Source organism: Myotis myotis, unplaced genomic scaffold, assembly GCF_014108235.1.
Source record: "Myotis myotis isolate mMyoMyo1 unplaced genomic scaffold, mMyoMyo1.p scaffold_m19_p_13, whole genome shotgun sequence".
NCBI lineage: Eukaryota > Metazoa > Chordata > Mammalia > Chiroptera > Vespertilionidae > Myotis > Myotis myotis.
The window spans coordinates 30,936,442-30,950,068 of NW_023416317.1; the positions used below are offsets into that span (position 1 = coordinate 30,936,442).

General features: G+C 48.7%; 1 protein-coding gene across 1 annotated transcript in view; it reads right to left on the reverse strand.

Moving 5' to 3' along the window:
• Positions 1-13,627, reverse strand: part of EPHB1 (EPH receptor B1) — a 407,554-nt gene that overhangs the window by 304,433 nt on the left and 89,494 nt on the right. The gene's annotated exons all lie outside the window — the stretch shown is intronic.

Sequence of the window (13,627 nt, forward strand, 5' to 3'; positions counted from 1 at the left end):
CATTCTCTACAGATGAGTTGAACTGATGGATAAAGCATGTGTGTTTTCCCCAAAGCAGAACTCTGCCCTCCAACCAAGGCTGTCTTTGGCTGGGCAATCAAGAATGCCTAGAGTGACAACCGGGACGCTTGACACCATTGAAGGGCGACTGGGGAGGGCAAGGTGAGGCCGTGGCTGTAGTGGGAAGGACGCACTATTGGTCTGATCGAGCAGAATCTGCAAACTCACGGAGATAAAAAGTGTTGGCTTCCCGGAAAGGCTCCTGGCGTTCCCTCAGCCAGCACTTTTCATGGCCCCAAAGAGAAAAACTGAGGGAAACTCATTCTCTTTGGATTCTCAGCCTCCTCTGCCTGCAACTTACAGGAGCATTAGAAACAGGACCCTCCCCGAGGGATGGGGACTTTTGCAGTTTGGGGATGGTGAAGTACACCCTGGATCTCACCAACCAACGACCCAGCAGCCTCCACGAGGCAGGAGGGACCTGCCCCTGGTGACCAGTGCTGCAAAGCTGCTGCCAGGCACCATTACCTTTGTTGGGCAAATTCAGCTCCTATGGAAATTATCTGTCCCACAAAATGCAGCCCAGCAACTGAGGTTTGGGCGTCTGCCACCAGGTACAAAGCCCTCCCAACGCACCCCGCCTCCCTCCGCGCCCCCGCCAAAGGCCAGATCAAAGCAGAGAAGTGAAGAGCTAGGCACAGGTGACCAAAACAAGCAACTTTTTTCTCAAAAATAAATTGCTTTCAGGACAGCTAAGCTTAAGCAAACTGTACAAACACTATTATTTAGATGCTTTCAAGCACTTTCTGAAGTTTGCATTCTCTAAATTCCATGCGATGTCTTCCCTGACTACCTCACCACTGGGATGGGGCGTAGAACTGCCTCCCTCACTCCAGGCTTGGGATCCACAGAGCCTAGCTTAAGTTTGTGGCCTCGGATCTCTGCCATAGCTCCTAGCCCCTCCTTTGGCAGGTATTTCTCCCAATCATGAACTTTTCCCCATGAAGAGAGTCCAAACCAACCCCCTAGCTCCACAAATATAAAGTCCGCACACACAGCCCCTCTTCCCAGCAGGCTCTGGGGGATGCCCCACCCTACCCTGTGGTGTCACCCATGTCATCGCCCCCACACCCCCGCCCTCACCATCCCTTCCACACCCAGTAGCTGCCTTCTTTCCCAAGCTGCCTTGTCAGAAAGACGAAAGGGACTGTGTCCCTTAAACAGAAGAGAATATTTTGAACAGAGAATTAACAGCAAATTAAACTGGTTTCATTGTACTCATTCATGCATAAAACGAGTGTGGGAGTTAAGTGGTGAAAGAAAACCAAACAGGCGATGCTTTGCGATAATCAGAGGGCAGAATCCAGCCGCAGAAGAAAATGATCACTCGGGGGAGGAAGGCGCCAGCAGCGTGGGCTCCTAATTGGTCAGGAACACTCGCTCTTGCTATTATCACACCCAGAGTTGCTCCCTTTCCAGGCCGGGACCCCCAAATGGGTTGGGAGGTCTCTCTGGATCCTTCCACCTGCAGCCAGGCCCATCACAGGTGGATGCACCCTCCGAAAAAAATGCCCTGGTGACCGCCCTCTCTTGAGAACTGTGCTGGCTCCCAGAGCAGGAACAGCGGCTGGACTGCCTCTGCTCGCTTAAGCAAAAATGATACAGCAGCAACCAATTAGGGCCCATAATCCTCCAGTCTTCCTCCTTCGTGGGTAGATTTGGCTACAGTGGGGTCTCAGTGGGATAGCTGGCATGGGAGCCATCTGTCTCCTGTGGGTTCATCAGGACCCAGGATCAGCAGCCACAAAATAATAACCAGCTTTAGGGCAGCCACCAATTTTAAACAACCCCACAAACCTCTCTTCTGCCAACTCTGCCTGGTTAATCTATTATCCAATTCCCATCTCTGGTGGGTGCCCAGGCCCCTCCCTTTGCAGAGGCCTCACCACCCTCCTCCCTGGAAATAAACCTGGTGCAGGTGCACACAGCCCAGGCTGGGTGGGAGGGGGGTGTTGGGGAGCAGGCAGTGAGAGGACCCCGAGCCTCCAGCCCTCAGGACCTTCTGCGAGGTGATTCTCAGAAAGGGCAACAAGAATCCTATGCAAATTCATTTTCAATCGCCAGGGATGCTACTAAATGTGCCAGTGTTCGCTGTGCATGCCGACACACACCAGGGATTTGGGAAAGCCAGGACTCTCCTTTGGCCAGACCGCCAAAGAGCCAGAGATAATGGATATGAGGTCCACAGGGAGGGCGATGGCTCCTCCCTGCCCCTTCCCTCCTCCACACACTCACCAACAGGACCCACCTCAACAACCAGACTCAGAAGCTGCAGGGGCAGCTGGAATGCAGGAGCCCATAACGAAGCCCAGAGCAGGCTGCTCAGAGCCTCACCTGCTTTAAGCACCTCCCACAAGGCATGCTCACCCCAGCACAGAGCATCCCAGAGCTCCCAGCAGAGTGCCTGTACTTCTATTCCAATTCTTTTTAAACCATGCTAAAGATAAAAGAAAAACCAAGCTTTAATCATACCAAATACACAGATAGCCCCTGGTGCCATCCTTGGGCTACGGCTGAGGGTCAAGTGTGAGGTACAGCTTTCGAGGTGTCCTGGGAGAAGCATGGGAGGCCAGCATGCAGGCGTGGCCAGAGTGCCCTGAGCCTGTTCATCTTCAACGTGACATATTGCAGTTTATAGGTACCAGGTGAAGAGCGGTTACAGGTTATATTATCTGGTTTAGACCAAGTAAACCCTTACAAAACTGGATGAGTGGCTTTAAAAGATCTCTGAAAAGGTCAGGAGATGAGTGTCAACTTATGAACCAGGAGGCCACTGTTTGATTCCCAGCCTGGGCACATGCCCAGGTTGTGGGCTCAATTCCCAGTGGGGGGGAGGGGGAGGGTTCAGGAGGCAGCCAATCAATGATTCTCTCATCACTGATGTTTCTATCTCTCTCTCCCTCTCCCTTCCTCTCTGGAATCGATAAAAATATATTTGAAGAAAAAAAAAGATTCCTGAAATGAATGTGCAAGATGAGCCATTCCAACACTGCACATGTAAACAAAGCCTGTGGGCCTGAGGTTGCTGACACCTGCCTTACGCCTAGTGACAGCTCTTGATCAGATGCACAGAGCTGAAAGCCATGACAGTCTAATCAGATCTAGCAAGAAATGGGCCAAAACCATCAAATAATCAAGAAGTCTATTTGAAATATGGATATATATCCACTATCATTAATGATGAACCTCTCTCTCACTGTGTATTTTGCCTTGCTGTACCAGCTAATGAGATTAAAAAGCTACTTTAATCATAGCAAGGTATTTTAAAATTGTGTTTATTTCATCCTTATCTGATTTTTTAATAATTTTATTTTATGGCATATATTAAAATGCACAGACTATAATAGTACAGTAGCACACACCTTCACTAAATATATAAGTACTAGGGGGTGTGTGTGCTTGGTCTGGGATCCCGACCCCCACCCCATCTCAATGGGTAGCACCAAGAGACTGCCAGAGACTCAAGTCAAAACCCTGGACTCCTGGCTCCCCTCTCACACTGCTTTGTCTATAGCCTCTTCTCTGCGTCTACTCTCTCAAGACCTCCCAGTAAGTCCATTTACCTCCTTCCTCACGGCCGTCACCCAACCCAGGCCAGCTCCCTCTCTGCTGGACAACTGCATCAGCCTCTAACTGCTATCTCCTCACCCCCTTCCTTTTTTTTATTAACCCTCACCCAAGGATATTTTTCCATTGATTTTTAGAGGGAGTGGAAGGGAGAGAGAGAGACAGAGAGTGAAATGTCAATGTGAGACACATCAATTGGTTGCCTCCCGCATGTGCCCAACTAGGGTTGGGGATCAAGCCTGCAATCGAGGTATGTGCCCTTGACAGGAACTGAACCCAAGACCCTTCAGTCTGTGGGTCGATGCTCTTCACCTCCTTTCTTGTACCTCTCCAATCCATTCTCCATCTTGTAGGTGGATCAGGCTTCTTAAAATGCAAATCTGATCATATCTCTCTCTGATCCAAAAGCTTTCAATAACTTCCAATGGATCTCAGGAAAGTCCAACCTCCCTTCTCCTCCTCCTTTCCATTGTCATTGTCATCATCTTCATCATTGTTGTCATTATCTTTACCAACATCTATTGAACCCTTTCTATGCCAGACAGTGACTCTAAAAGTTCTGCATCCACTATCTCTTTTGATTTCCACAATCCCTCTGAGATGTAATCACAGGCATGTCCACTCTACAGATGAGGATTAATGAAGTTATGAGACCATCCAAGTTCCTGCCTCTGCTTCCCACACCAGCCCTCTTCCATGTCGGGCCAACCTTGCCACCAACCTTCCAGCTCATCAGAAATGTTCTCAATGCTGATGTGTCCTCTCTTACTCCCAAGCTTAATTCATGGTTCCCATTCCTCTCTGCCCCTACTACTTCCCTTCTTCCGAGTGACTTTTCTTACCCAGTTGGCTTTAGCTTAGAAGCTGCAATGAATGGGAAGTCTAGGCCACAGCCACCGATGACAGCCAAACCAGCAGGTCCAAAGCTTGCGGAGAAACCAAATCAAATCTATTGAGGCCTCTAGTTCTCTCAGTTTACAGGACATCCTGGTGACTGAGACACATGCTAACTGACACCATGGGGATATGATCAGCAAAATCCCGACTGGGAAACTGTACAGGACACATAACCTGGTTTGTTCAACAAACAAATCACATGAAAAAATAAGAGGGGCAGGGAGAGCTATGGATTAGAGGAGACTTAAGAGACAAACCAGCCAAATGTGATGTGTGGATCCTGTTTGGATCTTGATTTGAATAAACCAACTGTCATCACTTTACATACAGGGAAATTTGTACACTGCCTGGATAGTTGATAATACTAAGGAATGAGTGATCATCTTTTTAGATGTGACAATGGTGTTGTGGTTATGATTAAGAATGAAATATGGACATATTTATCTATTTAAAATTTTTATTATGTTTATCAAAATTATGATAAATTAAATAGAAATACAGAAGCATTTTTATAAATAGGTGGTCTTCCCCAAGCTCCCAAGTATGAATAAGGTACTTGTACGAACTCTCAAAGATCCCCCAAATTTCCCATCAGACCAGTCACCATACATTCAAGTTAACAATTTGATTAACGCCATTCTATAAAACTGTAAGCTTTGTGAGGCCAGAAATGTGTCTTTTGATCAGTGTTGTGTCCTTTAGAAAGACGCACACACATACACACACACACACACACGCGCGCCTATCCCCTCAACACCTACACACCTGAAAGCATCCCACCCAAACACAGCCCACGTATATACTTGCCCTCATGTTCCCACATATTCTTCCCACCTCTCAGCCCAAGTCTACCTCCCACTGGGCTCCATGAACCTAAGGAGGAGGAAGAGGTTCCAATAGGTCCCAAAGACCCCCGTTCCAAGTCATTTCAGAATATGCTTGAAATTCCTGAATCTCAAGGCTCTTCTTCTCCCCTCCATAAACCCTACTCCCTATAATCCACCCTACTCCCTATAATCCACCCTATTCACATGCCACTGTCAAAGTTTCCTTCCTTAGCTACCACTTTCACACTGACTCTTTCTGGCTCAAAATTCTTCTTAGAATATTATCTACACTCAACTATCTATATATATATGAAAGGCTGATATGCTAAGTGTGTGACCATCTGACTGGTCGCTATGATATGCACTTACCACCAGGGGGCAGACTCTCAATGCAGGAGCTGCCGAGCTGCAGTGACTTGGCAGCGGTGGTTCTTGGGTGATGCACCCTGAAATCAGAGAGGAGGGAGCCTGATTCCTCGCGGGGCCATGCGATTCCACCTTCAGCTGTGGGTTATGTTGTTGCTGGGGCACTGTCAGCCCCGAATCTGGTTTACTGCATACTTGCGTTTGCATTCCACATCCTGTAGGACAGCAACTTTGCAACGTGCCCTCTCACACTCCAGGACCCCTCAGGGGATGTTGGAGAGCCAGTTTCAGCCCGAACCCTGCAGACCAGGCCAAGGGACCCCACCTGCCTCAGAGGTACCTCCGCAGGCACTGGGGAGGGGACCATGAGAGGTTGGCTCCAGGGCGTGTCTGGCCCATCTTACCCAGTCCCACCCCACCGGCTACCTTCTAATTAATTTCCTTCTATGTGCACGAATCCATGCACTGGGTCACTAGTTTATAAATAAATGAGCAGCCAGCAAGCACATGGGCTGTGCTAGGCCCACTGGCAGATGTAAAGATGTAAATGATAAGATCCCTGCTCCCAAAAGCCTTGGCTTCTGAGCCAGGATGGTCTCAATTTCAGCCACCATGTCTGAGTACCTACTATGCGCTTTACCTGCACCACCTCACATGATCCCCACAGGAGTCTATGGAATAGGCTCTATTATCACATTTCTAGAGAAAGAGAAAGCTTCAGAGACATTAAGTTGCACCCAGAGTCCAATCAAGGTCTCTTTTAACCTCCAAATCCATTCTAAGATGGTTTTATCAGCCTACATACCAATGACCACAACCATGACCCCCACAGCCTATGTCCTGGCCTGAAACAAAGCTCTGGGTCCATTCATCTCCCCATCACCTTGCAAACCCAGCAGAAGTAGTCAGAACTCCCTGCCATTGCCCCTGCTGTGCCTCTACCTAGAAAATCCCTCCCTCAATAAGCTTAAAGTCTAGCATGTGTGTGGGTGCTTGAAAACAAAGAGAGATCAACTTTAGGATGTGATAAACACTATCCTTGGAAAGATATTTATTCTGTCTGATGAAAGGGGTGCTTAAGCTGGGGCTTAGCACATGAGTAGGAGTGTATTAGGCCAAGAAGGAGGGAAGGGCATTCTAGGCAGAGGGAACAGCAAGGACAAAAGCACTGTAGCATGTAAGAACAGGGTGTTTTGAGGACCAGCAAGCTGCCCAGTGTAAGATCTAGGAGGCACTGACAAGAGTGAATAAATATCCCAGGCAAGCCACAGGAGCAGTCTCACTCTCTGCCTAAAACATCCAGCAAAAATGTTCCATAATCCCTGAGTCCCCATGACTGAGGAAGAAGGAGGAGGAAGATGAAGAGGAGGAGAAGGAGGAGGAGGAGGAGGAGGAGGAGGAGGAGGAGGAGGAGGAGGAGGAGGAGGAGGAGGAGGAGGAAGAGGAGGAAGAGAACAACTTCACGTGTTAGGGGTCCAGGCACCTCAGATGGCATGAAGAACCCATGTCCGTCCCTCCTCTTGTCCTCTGCCCCACTGACCAGCGCACTGAGAAATTAAGAAAATTGGAACTGCTAAATAGGGTGTCTTCCTCACCTTTTGGGAGATAATCAAGAATGAGCACATGATAGCCTCCAGACCATGCTGCCCCACACAGAGCCCTCCACCTCCATTCCCTCAGGGGCCTGGCCAGAATCAGAATTCTGTGCACTGCAGGGCTGGGCCCCCTGCCGGTACGTGGCGTCCCCAGCACTGCACACATTGCCTTCCGACGACAAAGAGAAACACCCCGGTGTTCCCAGGGCCTGGATGCAGAGCTCCCACCTCCTGAGAAGCCCTGGAACTTCTCAGCTTGGAAATGAAATGACACACGCAAGAGGGCAGACATTTCCACTCCTGAGCAGGAGTTGTTTCCTCAATAAGCAGACAGAGCCCACACAGACACTGCTCTGCTCCACAGATGGTGCCTGGGAAACACAAAACCACTTCCAAACTACAGATTGTGCTGAAGCCTGGATCACCTGCTGGCATGCAGACTATGCCGCCGCTTGCCTGGAGTCTCCTGGGACGCGGGGCTGATCTGCGACCAACTACAGAGAGAAGCCCAGTCAGTGTCATTCAGTGGGTGTCAATTTTTTTAAATATATTTTTATTGATTTCAGAGAGGAAGGGACAGGGAGATAGATAGAAACATCAATGATGAGAGAGAATCATTGATCAGCTGCCCTCATGTACACCCCTTACTGGGGATTGAGCCTGCGTTCCAGGCATGTGCCCTTGACTGGAATCGAACCTGGGACCCTTCAGACCATAGGCAGACACTCTATCCACTGAGCCAAACCAGCTAGGGCGGGTGTCAATTTTTAGACGATGAGTCAGCAGGAAGGAGGAACTAGCGGAGGCTGGGCTGGAAATCTTCCTATCCCAGCTTCTTCCCCCAGTCCTACCATCAGCACTCAGGACACCAAGATATACTCATTTTCCATGTGAAATGGGCTGTTAACGAAGCCCCTTAACAGGGATGATACTTAGGAGTCCTGAGACAATGACGGCAAACCTGTAACTTCTAGGAGCTTGGGCATGAAGTTGATAAACTGGGATGACAAAATGCCTGGCCCGTGTGCAGCCTCACCCCTCCTCCTCTCCAGGACCGACCTTGGCAGTGGACCCAGGCACATCCATCCACCAAGTCACCGCAGCCCACCCCAAGGACACTCCAATTGATGCCAACTGGCACAGCAGATAACATCGATTTGCCTTCTCAGGATCAATCAGTGATGCCCTGAATCCTTCAGGAATGTCTAATGGTGAAATGCAGGGAGTGTCCTGGTCTGGGACCATGGTCCACAGGCAATGTGGACCCTAAGAGAAGAAGAGGCACTGCATGTAGAAGGGGCTCTAAAGCCCCTCCCTTTATCAGGACTCTGAGAGACCTGGCTGCCAAGCAGAAAGAAGCCCCCCCCCACCCCGCCCCCGATGGAGGGAGATCAGATGCAAGCTCACTCTGGCTGGTGCCCCAAACCCACTCCAGTCTTTCACAGCCAATTCCTAGGTTTCTAAGCCAAAATGGAAAATGGAAAAATGGTCTGTGGTGAGTAATAAGGGCCCCAGAGTGAGAAGTGACCATTCATCCATCACCCTCCAGTGTGTCAGCCAACAGTGCAAGGGAAGGGAAGCGTGGGACCTGGCTCCTTCAGAGCCGATGGTCCGGGAAGGCCGCGCAGAGGAGATGCCCCTCTGTGTTCTGGTAAGTTGCAGCCCTGAAGAGACTGGCGGGAAAGGCATTATGGGGAGAGGAAACCAATGGTGCCGAAGATCCTGAAGATCAGACACTTCTGTGGTTGAGGACCACCTGAGGGGGCCTGTGTGTGACCCCACCGCCCTGTTTTACTGGCCTGCACTCCCTGCGGCCTCTCTCTCCTGCAGGGATGCTGCTGATCTGGCCTCAGCCCACAGTCTGTGTCCCTCCTGTAACGATGCTGTGGCTCCTCAGGCTCTCGAGCCCAAAGAGAGGCTGGAATCTTCCAGACTCCTAAGGATGATGAGCTGACCTAGGAGAAAAATTATCTTTAGGAATAAATATGGTGAGGGGGCCGGGCTGTGCCCTGGATCCCCCAACTTAAACCTGGTTGTGAGAAAGAATCAGAGAGTACCTTTGCCTTCATCTTTTCAGGAAGGGATGGAGTTCCCCTCCCACGACCCTGTGTGGCATGGTGTCCCCACTCTCACACAGCTCTGCTGGTGACGAGACAGAGACCACGTGAGGAGAATCACATTCACCAGGAGGGAACTCCTCATGGAGTTTCTTCTCCCCATTATGAGGCTGGGCCACCTGCTGATGCTGCATCAACCTCACCCCTTTGTATCTCAAACAGCAGAGGGCTCTGGTGGGCCCCGTGCACTGAGGATTGCAGCCGCCAGTTCTGCACTCAGATGGCCACCTTGGTCAACACCCAATTGCTGTGCTTTCCAGCAGGTCTGCATGGGTGGGGCTGCCCTCTGAGCCTGACACCCCAGGGAACTACTCTCAATGCGCAAAGCACCCAGAAGAATTCAGGGCGGGCTGGACTGGAGGAGGCCAGCTCCAGGAAGACTTGCCCAGAGACCAGCCTGCACAGGAGCAGGCAGTTGACAGGAGGAAACCATCGAGCCATTCAGCAAGAAGAAAAGTGAGCAGTGACAGGCCAGCAGGGTGGAAATAATGATTGTCATAATAATAATAGTAATATCCACCACAAACAACGTCAACTATTATCGGGTGTTTACGACAGGCCAGGCATGGTCTGTTAGTTCTCAATGACCCTGTGAGGCCGATTCTGTGATCGTTTCCCTTTATTGAAGAGGTAACTCACACCCAGTGTACCAGGTCATGGGAGGGAGGGCACCGAGGCTGAAGAAAACTGGCTGGAGATGCTCAGCCTCCAGCAGACGCAAAGCAAACACGGACTGGGCATCTCACGGAGGACCTTTTGGGATGGTGAGCAGCCAGAAGGCCTGAGATGTCTGATATCTCAGAGCTCCTTTTCTCAGCATCAATATGCCATACACCTGACCTGATGAGCCATTCACGTTATTTTATTCCCACATCTCCCCAGTGACTCCAGGAAGGCTACAACTTTCTGACATGCGCTACCTGGGAGGGAGAAATCCAGAGAAGGAGTCAGTCCCCAACCTCATCCTCAAGCCTAGTTTGTCTGTTCCGAAGATGTTTGGCAAAGGCTGCAGAATTTGGGATGAAAAGAGAAAAGCAGAGGGCAGCCTTAGGGAGGGACCCATGAGCCTTTCCTTTTTTTTAAAATTCAATTTATTGAGGTGACATTTGTTATTAAAATTATACAGGTTTCAGGTATACAGTTCTATAATGCATCACCTGTATACTGCATTGTGTTCACCGCTCCAAGTCAAGTCTCCTTCCATCAGCATTTATCCCTCCCCCATTTACCTTGTGATACCACCCCTACCATCCCTTCCCTCTGGCAATCACCATACTGTTGTCTGTGTCCACGAGTCTTTCTTTTCTCTCTTTGCTTACTCCCTTCACCCTTCTCACCCAGGCCCCAACACACTCCCCCCTGACAGCTATCAGTCTGTTCTCTGTATTCATTGAGTCTGTCTCCACTTTGTTAGTTTATTCTGTTCATAAGATTCCACATATGAGTGAAATCATATGGTATTTGTCTTTCTCTGACTGGCTTATTTCACTTAGCATAATACTCTCCAGGTCCATCCATGCTGTTGTTGCAAAAGGTAAGATTTCCTTCTTTTTTAATGGCTGAGTAGTACTCCATTTCATAGATGTACCACAACTTTTTTTACCCACTCATCTAGTGACAGGCACTTGGGCTGCTTCCAAATCTTGGTTATTGTAAATAACACTGCAGTGAACATAGGGGTGCATATATCCTTTTGAATTAGTGTTTCAGGTTTCTCTGGATATATTCCCAAAATCTGCACCTGAACTGTACCCACTTCCCCTCCCCTGAACACCGGGTTCAAAGTGCAGAAGGTAACCCTGACACGCTTTTCTATTATCAGCTCACCTTCTCCAGCAGTTTACACTTGAATAGACACGTACGCTGCCCTTCTTAACATTCAGTTGGCTTCTCCTCTTTGAGCTTATACGCGAATTCACTTTTGCTTACATGCAGACTAGACAGATATTTGAGCATGTTTAATGGGGAAAGTGCATGTTTTCAGATTCTGTGTCTGCACACAAATGGTCCAAGCACCATATTTTACTTTTCAGCTTCTTCTGAGCCTAAACAATTTCCACTTCAAAGCTCTGTGGCCTTCTTCATTTCTTTGTGGAGAAAATGCATTGGTAACAGAGATTATTCTCCCAAGCTCACCCTCTCCCTGTGCATGAGGACAGAAGAACAGGCACTCACTCTCCAACATACCCCTTCTGCACTGGGCACCACGACCCCTCCTGTGTCCATCTGGGCCCTCCTGATTCTCTGCCACTGGGAAAAATGTTTAATTCACTGTTCATCCAGCAAGCCAGCAACGCAGGGTGAGAAGACAAGATCGAGGTCATTTTTGACCTCTGTGGGTGTCATGTCCTGGGGCCTAGCTTGGGTGGAAAAAAAGCAAGGCAGTCCTTTTACACACACAGGGCCACAGGAAAGGAGTGGGGGCTCCTCCAACGCAGATTCCTATTTTGCATTAATTTCTTTTAAATAGCACCTTTTAAATGATAAACCTCCAGAAAAGGGGGGTGATTATTAAAGCAGAAAAATCTGGCCACGCATGAAGGAGTAGAAAGCCCATTTCCTCACAGAAGCCCAAGACTGGAAGCTGTCACTCCTCTCAGATGCTGAAGAGTTACAGAACTCAAACAAGAAAAGGAGAGGCCCTAGCATCACAGCCACAGTTCCTGGTTCCCAGAGACATAGAAAATGAGAAACTAGTGAGAAAAATACCAGTCAGGGAAATAAAACCATCAGAAGGGCACATTTTCTAAAAACGAAACACTTGGCTCTTTAACAGACCTCTGTGGATCAAAGGTGGCCACAGGAGGAGACGAGAAATGTACCTGCCATGGCTGGTGTATTCACGAAATGCTGAACTAAGGAGCAAATCTTGAAAAGCCCACTGCAGAGTGTGTAGGCACTGAGGCTGGGTGATCTACCACATCAGAGCACTTGCTCCAAACAGAACTCCCCATCATTATTCTAGAACCTTCTTTCATTTGCCAGAACCCCAAGGAAAGAACCAAACCAACAATCCTAGGCTTCATAAACACAGCCAGACAGGGGGAGGGTCCATCTCAGAGAAGAAATGGACAGACCAGGTGCTACCTGTCCTGAAGGTTAGGGGTGGTTTAGATGACCTCTTGGGAGGCGTCTAGGCTAGGAAGATTCAGCCTTTGCATTTCTGCTTTGGAAAGGTCTGATTGTATTATTAGAAAGGACCTCCGATGAGAAAACCTGAAGCCTGTGAAAGGAAAGTGAGACCAGGAGTGGTGGTCTCAAGTTAGCACAGGGAGCCGGTCCACCTGAAACTGAGGCCTTGCCACCAGTCCACTCCTCCTTCCACAAGCCATGCCATGCTTAACTTGGACATGGTGTAAGGGGAAGACCCAGGGCAGGGACACCTCAGGATGAAGTCACCAACTCAGTTCAACAAAAGTGAAGTGAGTCCACATGCACTGGGCCATAGGCGTGTCAAGCTGGAAAAGCTGAGCCCTGATCTCTAAGACTACCCTCCAGTGGAGAGAAACCAGTCTGGCTCAACTTGAGCAGACACAGTGCACAGGAGTAAAGAAGGTGGCATGGGGGTAAAAACAGAGGAAGCAGATAAAAGAGACATGTCACACTTCAATGCAAATATCTCACAACAGCTGAGTGAAGAAAGACCTGCTACTCTTCTGCATTCCTTCCATTACCAGTTCTGCTCACAGGGACTTAGGGATAAATCCCAGAATAAACAGGAAGGAGCCCAACACCCCAGGCAGCATATGGTCTAAAGCAGGGTTGGGGAACCTTTTCTCTGTCAAAGGCTATTTGGATATTTATAACATCATTCATGGGCCATACAAAATTATCAACATAAACATTAGCCTGCTAGAACACTGAATGCATCTGAGGAACAAAGATGGTGGCCTAGGTCAGTGATGGCGAACCTTTTGAGCTCGGCATGTCAGCATTTTGAAAAACCCTAACTTAACTCTGGTGCCGTGTCACATATAGAAATTTTTTGATATTTGCAACCATAGTAAAACAAAGACTTATATTTTTGATATTTATTTTATATATTAAAATGCCATTTAACAAAGAAAAATCAACCAAAAAAATGAGTTCGCGTGTCACTTCTGACACGTGTGTCATAGGTTCGCCATCACTGGCCTAGGTAATCACCTGTACTTGCCACCTCCCACAACCACATCAAAATTACAACTAAAATACAGAA